Below are 13,691 nucleotides of genomic sequence, written 5' to 3' on the forward strand. Positions count from 1 at the left end.
GCAATGGATTAAGACACATTTTAACCCCAAAAACAATAACAAAGCTGTACACAGCTTTCTAAGCAATGTTTTCTTGGTTTAAGCCTGTTTTGGGACAAAATGGGTATAAGTGGCTTTTAAACTCTCCACATCCATCTCAAAGTCTTATAAATAGACAGTTGCAATGGATTAAGACACATTTTAACCCCAAAAACAATAACAAAGCTGTAAACAGCTTTCTAAGCAATGTTTTCTTGGTTTTAGGCTGTTTTGGGTTAAAATGGGTATAAGTTGCTTTTAAACTCTACAAATCCATCTCAAACTCTTATAATTAGTCAGTTGCATTGGATTAAGACACATTTTAACCCCAGAAACACTAACATAGCTGTTTACAGCTTCTAAGCAATGTTTTCTTGGTTTTAGCCTGTTTTGGGACAAAATGGGTATGAGTGGCTTTTTAACTCTCCATATCCATCTCAAACTCTTATAATTAGTCAGTTGCATTGGATTAAGACACATTTTAACCCCATAAACACAAACATAGCTGTTTACAGCTTCTAAGCAATGTTTTCTTGGGTTTAGCCTTTTTGGGACAAAATAGGTATAAGTGGGCTTCAATATCATTAAGGCCTCTCCTTCTTATTATTTGGACCAAACCATGGCCTAAGGACCGAGACCATACGGACGCTTGTACGGACATGTGTACGGACAACCTTGATCTCATGTCCTAGACCAATACTCCCCCTCAAGCTTAACCAAGTGAAACGGTTAAGCTTGGAACCCCGTAAGCCATCACCTCATTAAAAACCTCAAAGTAGAAAACCACATGGGACAAAACTACCTTGAGGGAAAAAGAGTGTGGTGGTCACGGGTAGGGGACTTGTGATCAAGGATGAGTGACCCTCACCAGGAGTAGAAATCTTAAAATAAAAGATCAAGAAAATGGCCCGGAAAAGACGTAAGAAAGAAGAAGAAGGAAATCAAAGGGGAATGGCCGAGAGAAGCCCAAGAAAATATTCGTAAGTCGGAGAATGGTCGAGCCAAGACCGGAGTAACCGGATGCACGACCAAGACCCTAAGACCGATCGGGAGTCGGAAGAATCGGCCGAGAACACCGAGTAAAGTGGTCGAGAAAACTTGTCGAGAAGGTCGAGGAAAATTCATAGAGGATATCTGTCGAGAGGACCCGAGAGAATTGTTGAGTGCCCGAGGAAATTGTCGAGTACTTGAGAGAGTTGCCAAGTACCCGAGAGAGTTGCCGAGTACCCGAGAGAATTGCCGAGTACCCGAGAGAGTTGCCGAGTACCCGAGAGAGTTACCGAGTACTCGAGATAGTTGCCGAGTACCCGAGAGCTTGAGAGAACTATCGAGAGTCCGAGGAAATTGTCGAGAGCCCGAGTAATTTGCCGATGACCCGAGAAAGTTTTCGAGACATCCGAGACGCGTAGTCGAAATTGCCGAGGCATATCGCCGAGACGTGTTTCCGAGCCGTCCGAGGTGTATCGTCTGAATTGCCCGAGAGACTGGCGAATGTGCCGAGCAGAATGTCCGAACGATCGAGAAAATGATCTGAATGAGTCGAGAATTGCCAGAGGAAATGTCGAAGGTGCTGGAAGAGGGATCGAATAATTGTGAGGAAATTATTCTTTTCTCAAAATTTCGACCAGTGAGAGTTAAGGAAAGTGGAAGATTAATTTAATCAAGGAAGAGTTAGTAGAAGAATTAAAAAATTCAAGGAGATTAAAGGAGATAGTGGAGGATTAACCTAATCAAGAAGATTAAGGAAGATGGTGGAATCCTATTGGCCAAGAGCTAACCCTAATGTGCAATTAAGCAATATGCACTAATAAGAGTGTTTACATGCTCTAATACACAAAGTAAATGGCGATCGATGATTGGGGGTGAAAGTCACGCCTCACATGCAAGGAGGGAGAGTGACACTTGTCGAGGAGCACTAACGAAGAAGGCTCGAAATTTCGCCTATAAATACAAAAGGATCAACTTCATTTTGTGGTTGTTCTCTCATTTGCACTCAAACCACTTAAGCCTCTTCGAGAGAAAGAAAGAGACGAAAAGAGAGAGTTGTCGAGGAAGATCGAGAGAAGGATCAAGAACGATCGAGAGGGAGATCAAGAGGAGAAATTATCGACGTGTGCGTCTAGAAAAGACCAAGAAAGGTTGACGGCTGTGTCGAAGAGAGATCGAGGAGATAAGCGGTTGCGGGACAAAGCGAGAAGTTGTTTGACGCAAAGTAGGAGCGGATTGTCTGGTCGAGTGGTGCTGTGAAGTCCGAGTATCATCGACGGTTGCGCAAGAGGTGAGTCTGAGGTAGTGCATGTAGAGTAGTACATGTAGTTGCGGTTTAAAATATGTTGCATGCAAACATGGTAGGATTCATGCTAGAATCATCATGCGAAAATGAACTAGTTGAAGCTGAATAATTGGGACTCACTCAATAATTGGTGAAAGGGGAACTTGGGTGCATTTTAAGTATAATCGGATCACTTAAAATTTGGTTTAAGGGTTGCATGCATGATCGAACCTAGAGGATTTTGTAAGTAATAATTCTTACTTAAAATCGGTTTCATGCATGACTAAAGGAGTGAAGTATTTTGCATTTTATTGCATAATATTGAGTGAGGTTACTTGTATGCTTAATCGAACTTGAGAATTTAAGAGATTAAATGGAGTTGCATGCGTAATTGGACTTGAGGATTTAAGCGGTCAAATCAAATTGGTTGCATGCGTAGATAAACTTGTAGCATGAATTGCTTAAGTTAAGGATATAGGTTGCATGCATGTAGTTTAATCATAAGTTCCTTGGATTTCTATTCTCGTTACTTGTTGATTTATTGCATGTACTCTTGCTTGAAGTTTCTTGCCTGTTGTTGCTCGATTTTCTTGCTTGAGTTGTGGATAGTGTTTTAGCAAAGTCTCTTGAATATGTTTCTTGAGTCTTAGCTAGTGTAGTGGCGATCTTCTGTTCCAAAGCGGTTGTCACGCGTGAGTGGTTGTCGGGAAGTCTGCAGCTTCCGTCCCTCAGCCGGATCACCTCGGCGCAATCCCGCAAGTGGCGTTCCGTGACTGTACGACGGCCTAAGTGGCCATAGGACGGTTTGGGGGCATTACAACGGTGGTATCAGAGCGGTGTTTTCGAACCCGTGAGCACTTGTGCATTTCAAAGTTTTATCGAGTAATGTGTCGCAAGAACATGAAATTTTATCCGGCCGTTTGCTTGTCTAGTCTAAGTTGAACCTTAGAATGAGTTAAGCATCTAACCTTGTTTTCTTGTGGGTTTTAGCTGTATTCAGGTGATTCAGGTTGCAGGGATGGTTCAGGGGATGAGGGGCCGAGACATGAAGATTGTGGGCATCACAATGGGCCGAGAGAATTGTCGAGTGCCCCAGGAAACTGTCGAGTACTCGAGAGAGTTGCTGAGTACCCGTGAGAGTTGTTGAGTACCCGAGAGAGTTGCCGAGTACCCGAGAGAGTTGCCGAGTACCCGAGAGAGTTTCCGAGTACCCGAGAGAGTTGCCGAGTACCCGAGAGAGTTGCCGAGTACTCGAGAGAATTGTCAAGAGCTTGAGAGAACTATCGAGAGTCCGAAGAAATTGTCGAGAGCCCAAGGAATTTGCCGATGACCCGAGAAAGTTGTCAAGACATTCGAGACGCATAGTCGAAATTGCCGAGGCATATCGCCGAGACGTGTTACCGAGCCGTCCGAGGCGTATTGTCTGAATTACCCGAGAGACTGCCGAATGTGCCGAGCAGAACGTCCGAACGATCGAGAAAATGATCTGAATGAGTCGAGAATTGCTAGAGGGAATGTCGAAGGTGCTGGAGGAGGGATCGAATAATTCTGAGGAAATTATTCTTTTCTCAAAATTTCGACCAATGAGAGTTAAGGAAAGTGGAAGATTAATTTAATCAAGGAAGGAGTTAGTGGAAGAATTAAAAATTCAAGGTGATTAAGGGAGAAAGTGGAGGATTATCCTAATATAGAAGATTAAGGAAGATGGTGGAATCCTATTGGCCAAGAGCTAACCCTAATGTGCAATTAAGCAACATGCACTAATAAGAGTGTTTACATGCTCTAATACACAAAGTAAATGGCGATCGATGATTGGGGGTGAAAGTCACGCCTCACATGCAAGGAAGGAGAGTGACACTTGTCGACGAGCACTAAGGAAGAAGGCTCGAAATTTAGCCTATAAATACAAGAGGATCAACTTCATTTTGTGGTTGTTCTCTGATTTGCACTCAAACCACTTAAGCCTCTTCGAGAGAAAGAAAGAGACAAAAAGAGAGAGTTGTCGAGGAAGATCGAGAGAAGGATCAAGAACAATCGAGAGGGAGATCAAGACGAGAAATTATCGACGTGTGCGTCTAGAAAAGACCAAGAAAGGTCGACGGCTGTGTCGAAGAGAGATCGAGGAGATAAGCGGTTGCGGGACGAAGCGAGAAGCTGTTTGACGCAAAGTAGGAGCGGATTGTCTGGTCGAGTGGTGCTGTGAAGTCCGAGTATCATCGATGGTTGCACAAGAGGTGAGTCTGAGGTAGTGCATGTAGAGTAGTACATGTAGTTGCGGTTTAAAATATGTTGCATGCAAACATGGTAGGATTCATGCTAGAATCATCATGCGAAAATGAACTAGTTGCATGCTAAATAATTGGGACTCACTCAATAATTGGTGAAAGGGGAACTTGGGTGAATTTTAAGTATAATCGGATCACTTAAAATTTGGTTTAAGGGTTGCATGCATGATGGAACCTAGAGGATTTTGTAAGTAATAATTCTTACTTAAAATCGGTTTCATGCATGACTAAAGGAGTGAAGTATTTTGCATTTTATTGCATAATATTGAGTGAGGTTACTTGTATGCTTAATCGAACTTGAGAATTTAAGAGATTAAATGGAGTTGCATGCGTAATTGGACTTGAGGATTTAAGCGGTCAAATCAAATTGGTTGCATGCGTAGATAAACTTGTAGCATGAATTGCTTAAGTTAAGGATATAGGTTGCATGCATGTAGTTTAATCATAAGTTCCTTGGATTTCTATTCTCGTTACTTGTTGATTTATTGCATGTACTCTTGCTTGAAGTTTCTTGCCTGTTGTTGCTCGATTTTCTTGCTTGAGTTGTGGATAGTGTTTTAGCAAAGTCTCTTGAATATGTTTCTTGAGTCTTAGCTAGTGTAGTGGCGATCTTCTGTTCCAAAGCGGTTGTCACGCGTGAGTTCCCGACGACCACTCATGCGGGGACACTATCATGGCTAGCTAGCTACTAGCGTGACCGCTACATGACGATGTAGCCTATTTGCGAATTCATGCTGGTGACCTTTGTGGTCTCGGCAGTGGAGAGGTAAGGAACGGAACAGATTATCGAGGGCCCTTAGGTGAAAAGAGTCTAGGGTATTTCAAGCGATCCTTGTTGTATTCTAGACGTCTTGTTTGGTTGTTCGGTCAAGGAGTTTAGGGTAGTTCAAGATTTCCTTGTTTATCCTAGTTGTCCTTGTGAGTCGTGTAGAAGTGAAGAGTCTAAAGTGAACTTTAGTCATTTTATGATGTGCGTAGAGGGTTTAGAGCGTCGAGTCGAGTCGCGTTGATCTAACCTCTCTAGTTTGATTGTGGTTTAATTTGCTTCCGCTAATGCTTTCGGCTGTGTTGCTTTGATTACTTGCTTCTTTTCTTTGCTTGCCGGGGTAGTCGGGTTGGGGAAGATAGAATCCTGTTTAGGAGATTGGAGTACCCAAACTCACTAAGTAATCTTAGATTACTCATGACAATATTTGTGTCTTGCAGGGAACCTTAAGCGAGTCTAGAGCCGGAGCGAACGTTAGGGTGCCGGATAGGGTTTTCTTGTGTACCTTGTAAAACCCAATATTTTTATAAATGGTTATATATAAATTTCCCGACTATCTTTATATATATTGCTTTAATGATTTATTTGAGATGAATTATTTTATTAAAGTGATATATATACGGTTTTCAGGAAAACATGGCAAGTTGCAAATGATAATCGGCCTTGTCCGGGCTGACACAACGCACCAGGCCACGAGGGTTGCAAAGCCTAAGCAGGCTAGGCTGCGGGTGGAGTTGTGCCTTGGAGGACCGGTCGGGAAGTCTGCAGCTTTCGTCACTCGGCCGGATCACCTCGGCGCAATCCCGCAAGTGGCGTTCCGTGGCTGTCCGACGGCCTAAGTGGCCATAAGACTGTTCGGGGGCGTTACAACGGTGGTATCAGAGCGGTGTTTTCGAACCCGTGAGCACTTGTGCATTTCAAAGTTTTATCGAGTAATGTGTCGGAAGAACATGAAATTTTATCCGGCCGTTTGCTTGTCTAGTCTAAGTTGAACCTTAGAATGAGTTAAGCATCTAACCTTGTTTTCTTGTGGGTTTTAGATGTATTCAGGTGATTCAGGCTGCAGGGATGGTTCAGGGGATGAGGGGCCGAGACATGAGGATTGTGGGCATCACAATGGGTATTTGTCGATGGAATCATAAAACAGTCAAGAGCCGAGTGATTCGAATGACTGGGATGAGGACGGGGTGTTCGACGTTGACGACACCAACTGGTCGATCGAGACCGATCCGTCCGAATGTTTAGATGAAACGAAGGAAGTGGAAACTGATCGAGATGACCAGACTATTGTGTTGGAGATTGGAGAGCCGAGCCGTCTTCAAGTTCGAATGGACGCGCAAGGCAAGTTTGAAACTCTACCTGTTGGAGACCACGGAGAGGCGGAGGTGGAGCTAGCCGATAGGCTACAGAAGTTGCTGTTGGACCTTGTGGAAGATCAGTCCGACGATGTTAGTCCCGAGGAGCACTTGAGGGAGTACCCGGAGACAGTCGAGAAGATTCTAAATTTCTTGACCGATGTGTATGTGCCGGAAGAAGGAGGCAATGCTGCGGGAGTGGTGCCCGAGACAAGAGACACTAGTGGAGAGCGACCTGTGGAAGAGAGACCCGAGACGGTTGCGAGAATCCTATTTATGTTAGACGAGATGTGCTCACCGGAGCGAGTAAACGAGGGTGACGGGGAAGTCATTGTACCGGAAGCCAATGGAGAAGAGAATCCGATTGATGGAGACTCTAAGACCGAGAAGCCGACCAGGGAAGTAGAGGTGATCGATCTTGTGTCGAGCGACGACAAAGGAATTCCGAATTTTATAGTGGAACCAATGAGAGACTGAGACCGAGAAGCTGAGGCCAGTACGGAGCCGAGGGAGAATGCGAGATTAAGGGCTAGTTCGAGCCAAGCCGTGAGAGAACGAGGAGAATCAAGCCAAGTGGTGAGAGACCGAGGAGAGCCAGATCTCCTAATGCCAGATCAATTCGTGCCAAACCAGACGGAGCTGAATCAGATTGTGCTAAGGCGCAATAGTCCCATTAGAGCTGTACCATTGCAGATGGTGTTGCCGGGACAAGAGGAGGAGCAAGAAGAGGAACCAATGGATGCGGATTTGGAAAGGCTCGCTAAAATGAATAAGGTAAGGAGAGAATACCGAGAGCAATCAAGACTGGAGAGGGGAGAAAGTAGTTCGAGTTTGAAGAGAACAAGAGAGTACTACCAAGAGTTGCAGGCGAAAGGGGAGTTGGAGATGTACTCCGTAACGTTTCAACCGAGAGGCAGGCTGAGGGTGAGAGCCACTGCTCGTAAGCGAGTGGTTTATCCGAACCAGGTTCACATGAGAAACACGCCCTACTGAGAGCTGTGCAAAGGCATAGGGCATTGGACGAGAAACTGTTGGAGGCCGGCGTTGAGACGCATGTGTGACCCAACGAACAAGAATTGTGAATGGTGTGGAATGCGGGGGCACTTTGCCTATCGCTGCCCAAACCCAGACCGAATGAGATATTGGAGGAGATGCGAGGCGTGTGGAGAACCAGGGCATCCGAACAATTATTGCTGGAGGACAAGACCTCAACACTTTCCGGACCCGGAGTATATTGTATGTACCGTGTGTGGTGGAAGAGGACACTATGTTCATGAATGTCCATACCGGATGGTGCGAGAGAGAATGAGCCCAAACAGTCGAAGGGAAGAGACGGGAGAGAACCCGTTAGGCCGAATCGACAGAGTTGAAGTAAGCCCGACAAACCAAGCTGGAACCTCGATGTCTGCTGCCTCTACCTTAACAGAGTCTCCCGCCGAACCATCACCTGATGAGCCAGCCAGGGAGTGGGTGTGCACGTGCAAAGCGTGTACTAGGCTCAGAAACCAGTAGGACTATGGGTGTAAGGGAAGTCCTTTTTGGGGTTTATGTGTAAGGGTTGGATAATTTTCTTTTTGCGTTTCTAGACTTAACCTTGTTGTGTTGTCTAGGATCCGAACCCTTAGTATTATCGGCTGGGTTGGAGTAGAACTCTTGTAGCTTTTCAATCGGTTTGTAAAAGTACTTTATGATCTCTAGCTGTGTTTGTGGTGTTTGTTGCTATTTAACTTCTTGCTAATCCTTGCTTGTTTTATTACTTGCTTTGATTGTTGCTTGAGTTTTATAGGTTTGCATAGTTAATACATTACATCAAGTGTTTGCATGATTAACTTGCACGCAATCGATGAGGATTCACGTAAGACACCACTAAGAACGATCAGACAAAATACATCCAAGGGAGTTCAAGAGAGAGAGTTCAGCCGAGGCAGAGCAGTCAGTTCAGATTGAAAGTAAAGGCGGAGAAGAGAAAGTTTATCGAGGGAGGTGAAACAAATTCGAAAGAAAATCAAAAAAAAAAATATAGTGGTGCCAATCAAACGAAAGAGGCAAACAAAATGGAGAAAGTCCAAGAACGGATATGACCCGGTGAGGAAAAAAATAGTGCGTGGCTCGAGAGTTAAGCCACAGAGAGTGCAAGAAGATAATGTGTAGAAGATGAAATTAACGAAGGATGAACAAAGAGGGTGCAAGAAAATAATAGGCGGCAAAAGAAGCAGAATTTCTATGCTAAGGGGCAAGATATGGGCAAGGTTATCAAACCAAATTTCAGAGTGTGGGAGTCAAAGAAGAAGTTTGAAGTGGAGTTCAAAGTAACCCGGGGAGAGGTTATATGGAGCTAAAGGCATTGGAAAGTTAAAATCCAAAGGAGCGTGAAGCTAAAAACATGGAGAAGTTAAAATCCTAAGGAGTGTGGAGTTAAAAGAATGAGAGAAAGAAGATTGTTGTTAAAGAAGCTGGAGGAGCCAGCGGGGTAAAGCTCAATGAGTAATAAGACAAGGAGAATACGAGGTCGTAAGATGAAGTTATCAAGACATCGGAGATGATCAAGCTATAAAATTGGAGAAAGGAGAAAAGAGTCAGGAACAAGCTGAAGAAAGAGAAGCATTGAACTAAGAAGTTAAAGTAGTGGGCAAGTCATGATGCAACAAGGCAAAAGCCTTAGTGTTTGGAGGACATAAAGATTAAGAGGAGCCAAGAGAATGCTGGAGATGAAGAAGCTTTCCGAGAAGTATCAGCAAATGCTGGTATAAGTATGAAGGGAGACCATGGAGACAAAAGAACCAAGGAAAGGAAGAATGCGGTAAAGGGATTGACGTGGTAGTAATTACAAGGCAACGACACCTATGCTAAGGGGTATCGACATCACTCAAAAGAAGGAGAAGGCGTGAGAATTCGGGGACGAATTCTTATAAGGGGGGGAGAATGTAGTGACCCTCACCAGGAGTAGAAATCTTAAAATAAAAGATTGAGAAAATGGCCCGGAAAAGACGTAAGAAAAAAGAAGAAGGAAAACAAAGGGGAATGGCCGAGAGAAGCCCGAGAAAATATTCGTAAGTCGGAGAATGGCCGAGCCAAGACCGGAGTAACCGGATGCACGACCGAGACCCTAAGACTGATCGGGAGTCGGAAGAATCGGCCGAGAACACCGAGAAAAGTGGTCGAAAAAACTTGTCGAGAAGGTCGAGGAAAATTCGTCGAGGAAATCTGTCGAGAGGACCCGAGAGAATTGTCGAGTGCCCGAGGAAATTGTCGAGTACTCGAGAGAGTTGCCGAGTACCCGAGAGAGTTGCCGAGTACCCGAGAGAGTTGCCGAGTACCCGAGAGAGTTGCCGAGTACTCGAGAGAATTGTCAAGAGCTTGAGAGAACTATCAAGAGTCCGAGCAAATTGTCGAGAGCCCGAGGAATTTGCCGATGACCCGAGAAAGTTGTCGAGACATCCGAGACGCGTAGTCGAAATTACCGAGGCATATCGTCGAGACGTGTTACCGAGCCGTTCGAGGCGTATTGTCTGAATTGCCCGAGAGACTGCCGAATTTACCGAGCAGAACGTCCGAACGATCGAGAAAATGATCTGAATGAGTCGAGAATTGCCAGAGGGAATGTCGAAGGTGCTGGACAAGGGATCGAATAATTGAGAGGAAATTATTCTTTTCTCAAAATTTTGACCAATGAGAGTTAAGGAAAGTGGAAGACTAATTTAATCAAGGAAGGAGTTAGTGGAAGAATTAAAAATTCAAGGAGATTAAGGGAGATAGTGGAGGATTAACCTAATCAAGAAGAATAAGGAAGATGGTGGAATCCTATTGGCCAAGAGCAAACCCTAATGTGCACTAATAAGAGTGTTTACATGCTCTAATACACAAAATAAATGGCGATCGATGATTGGGGGTGCAAGTCACGCCTCACATGCCAGGAGGGAGAGTGACACTTGTCGAGGAGCACTAAGGAAGAAGGCTCGAAATTTCGCCTATAAATACAAGAGGATCAACTTCATTTTGTGGTTGTTCTCTCATTTGCACTCAAACCACTTATGTCTCTTTGAGAGAAAGAAAGAGACGAAAAAAGAGAGTTGTCGAGGAAGATCGAGAGAAGGATCAAGAACGATCGAGAGGGAGATCAAGAGGAGAAATTATCGACGTGTGCGTCTAGAAAAGACCAAGAAAGATCGACGGCTGTGTCGAAGAGAGATCGAGGAGATAAGCGGTTGCGGGACGAAGCGAGAAGCTGTTTGACACAAAGTAGGAGCGGATTTTCTGGTCGAGTGGTGCTGTGAAGTCCGAGTATCATCGACGGTTGCGCAAGAGGTGAGTCTGAGGTAGTGCATGTAGAGTAGTACATGTAGTTGCAGTTTGAAATATGTTGCATGCAAACATGGTAGGATTCATGCTAGAATCATCATGCGAAAATGAACTAGTTGCATGCTAAATAATTGGGACTCACTCAATAATTGGTGAAAGGGGAACTTGGGTGAATTTTAAGTATAATCGGATCACTTAAAATTTGGTTTAAGGGTTGCATGCATGATGGAACCTAGAGGATTTTGTAAGTAATAATTCTTACTTAAAATCGGTTTCATGTATGACTAAAGGAGTGAAGAATTTTGCATTTAATTGCATAATATTGAGTGAGGTTACTTGCATGCTTAATCGAACTTGAGAATTTAAGAGATTAAATGGAGTTGCATGCGCAATTGGAGAGGATTTAAGCGGTTAAATCAAATTGGTTGCATGCGTAGATAAACTTGTTGCATGAATTGCTTAAGTTAAGGATATAGGTTGCATGCATGTAGTTTAATCATAAGTTCCTTGAATTTCTATTCTCGTTACTTGTTGATTTATTGCATGTACTCTTGCTTGAAGTTTCTTGCCTGTTGTTGCTCGATTTTCTTGCTTGAGTTGTGGATAGTGTTTTAGCAAAGTCTCTTGAATATGTTTCTTGAGTCTTAGCTAGTGTAGTGGCGATCTTCTTTTCCAAAGCGGTTGTCACGCGTGAGTTCCCGATGACCACTCACGCGGGGACACTGTCAGGGCTAGCTAGCTACTAGCGTAACCACTACATGACGATGTAGCCTATTTGTGAATTCATGCTGGTGACCTTTGTGGTCTCGGCATGGGAGAGGTAAGGAACGGAACAGATTATCGAGGGCCCTTAGGTGAAAAGTGTCTAGGGTATTTCAAGCGATCCTTGTTGTATTCTAGACGTCTTGTTTGGTTGTTCGGTCAAGGAGTTTAGGGTAGTTCAAGAGTTCCTTGTTTATCCTAGTTGTCCTTGCGAGTCGTGTAGAAGTGAAGACTCTAAAGTGAACTTTAGTCGTTTTATGATGCGCGTAGAGGGTTTAGAGCGTCGAGTCGAGTCGCATTGATCTAACCTCTCTTGTTTGATTGTGGTTTAATTTGCTTCTGCTAATGCTTTCGGCTGTGTTGCTTTGATTACTTGCTTGTTTTCTTTGCTTGCCGGGGTAGTCGGGTTGGGGAAGATAGAATCCTGTTTAGGAGATTGGGGTACCCAGACTCACTGAGTAATCTTAGATTACTCATGACAATATTTGTGTCTTGCAGGGAACCTTAAGTGAGTCTAGAGCCGGAGCGAACGTTAGGGTGCCGGATAGGGTTTTCTTGTGTTCCTTGTAAAACCCTATATTTTTATAAATGGTTATATATAAATTTTCCGACTATCTTTATATATATTGCTTTAATGATTTATTTGAGATGAATTATTTTATTAAAGTAATATATATATACGGTTTTCAAGAAAACATGGCAAGTTGCAAATGATACTCGGCCTTGTCCGGGCTGACACAACGCACCAGGCCGCGAGGATTGCAAAGCCTAAGCAGTCTCGGCTGCGGGTGGAGTTGTGCCTTGGAGGACCGGTCGGGAAGTCTGCAGCTTCCGTCCCTCGGCCGGATCACCTCGGCGCAATCCCGCAAGTGGCGTTCCGTGGCTGTCTGACGGCCTAAGTGGCCATATGACGGTTCGGGGGCGTTACACCACCATTCCAAGTTTGTTGTGGATGTGATCACAAACTTGACGACTGGCGGCCTTGGTGAAGATATCGGCGAGTTGGTCTATACTTGGTGTATGGTATGGTAGTGTAACGCCCTCTTCAATCTTCTCTCGAACCTTGTGGCAGTCCAACTCGATGTGTTTGGTTCTTTCATGGAACACCGAGTTTGTGGCTATGTGTATCGCGGCCTCATTGTCGCAGTGCATAGGAATTGGTGTTGATGACTTGATGCCTAGTTCCTCTAGCAATGCCTTAAGCCATGTGAGTTCAGTAGTCAGCTTCCGCATCGCCCTATATTCGGACTCGGCACTTGACATCGATACAACTTTTTGCTTCTTAGTCTTCCAAGTCACAAGATTTCCTCCTATGAAGGTACAGTAGCCCGTTGTAGACCGTCTATCCGTCCTATCACCACCCCAATCCGCGTCACAATATCCTACGAGCTTGGTGTTGTCATTCTTTCCTATCCATATGCCTTGGCCTGGGCTCTTCTTGAGGTAGTGAAGGATTCTCTCCAAGATAGTCCAATGGTAGGTTGTTGGAGGTTTCATGTATTGACTCACCTGATTCACATCATAGCAAATATCAGGTCGAGTAAGTGTCAAATAGATCAACTTACCCACAAGACAGCGATAGCGAGACGGGTTCTCGTATGGAGGATCATTCCTCTCCCCCTTTCGTTCAACTTGGTAACCATCAGGGGGTGGTGTGTCAACTGTTTTGGCTCCTAGCTTTCCTGTTTCACAAAGAAAATCAAGGGTGTACTTTCTTTGTGAAAGAAATAAGCCCTCCGGAGAGCGACACACTTTAGTCCCAAGAAAGTACTTAAGCTCACCAAGATATTTGATATCAAATACAGAATTTAGGTGAGCTTTAATGTCTTTAATACCTTCCTGGTTGTCTCCCGAGATGATAAGATCATCTACATAGATGAGAACAACCACTATACCTTTGTCGCTTTGAAGACTAAAGAGAGAGTTATCGGAGT

The sequence above is a fragment of the Camelina sativa genome, chromosome 17, assembly GCF_000633955.1.
Source record: "Camelina sativa cultivar DH55 chromosome 17, Cs, whole genome shotgun sequence".
In the NCBI taxonomy this organism is placed as follows: Eukaryota; Viridiplantae; Streptophyta; class Magnoliopsida; order Brassicales; family Brassicaceae; genus Camelina; species Camelina sativa.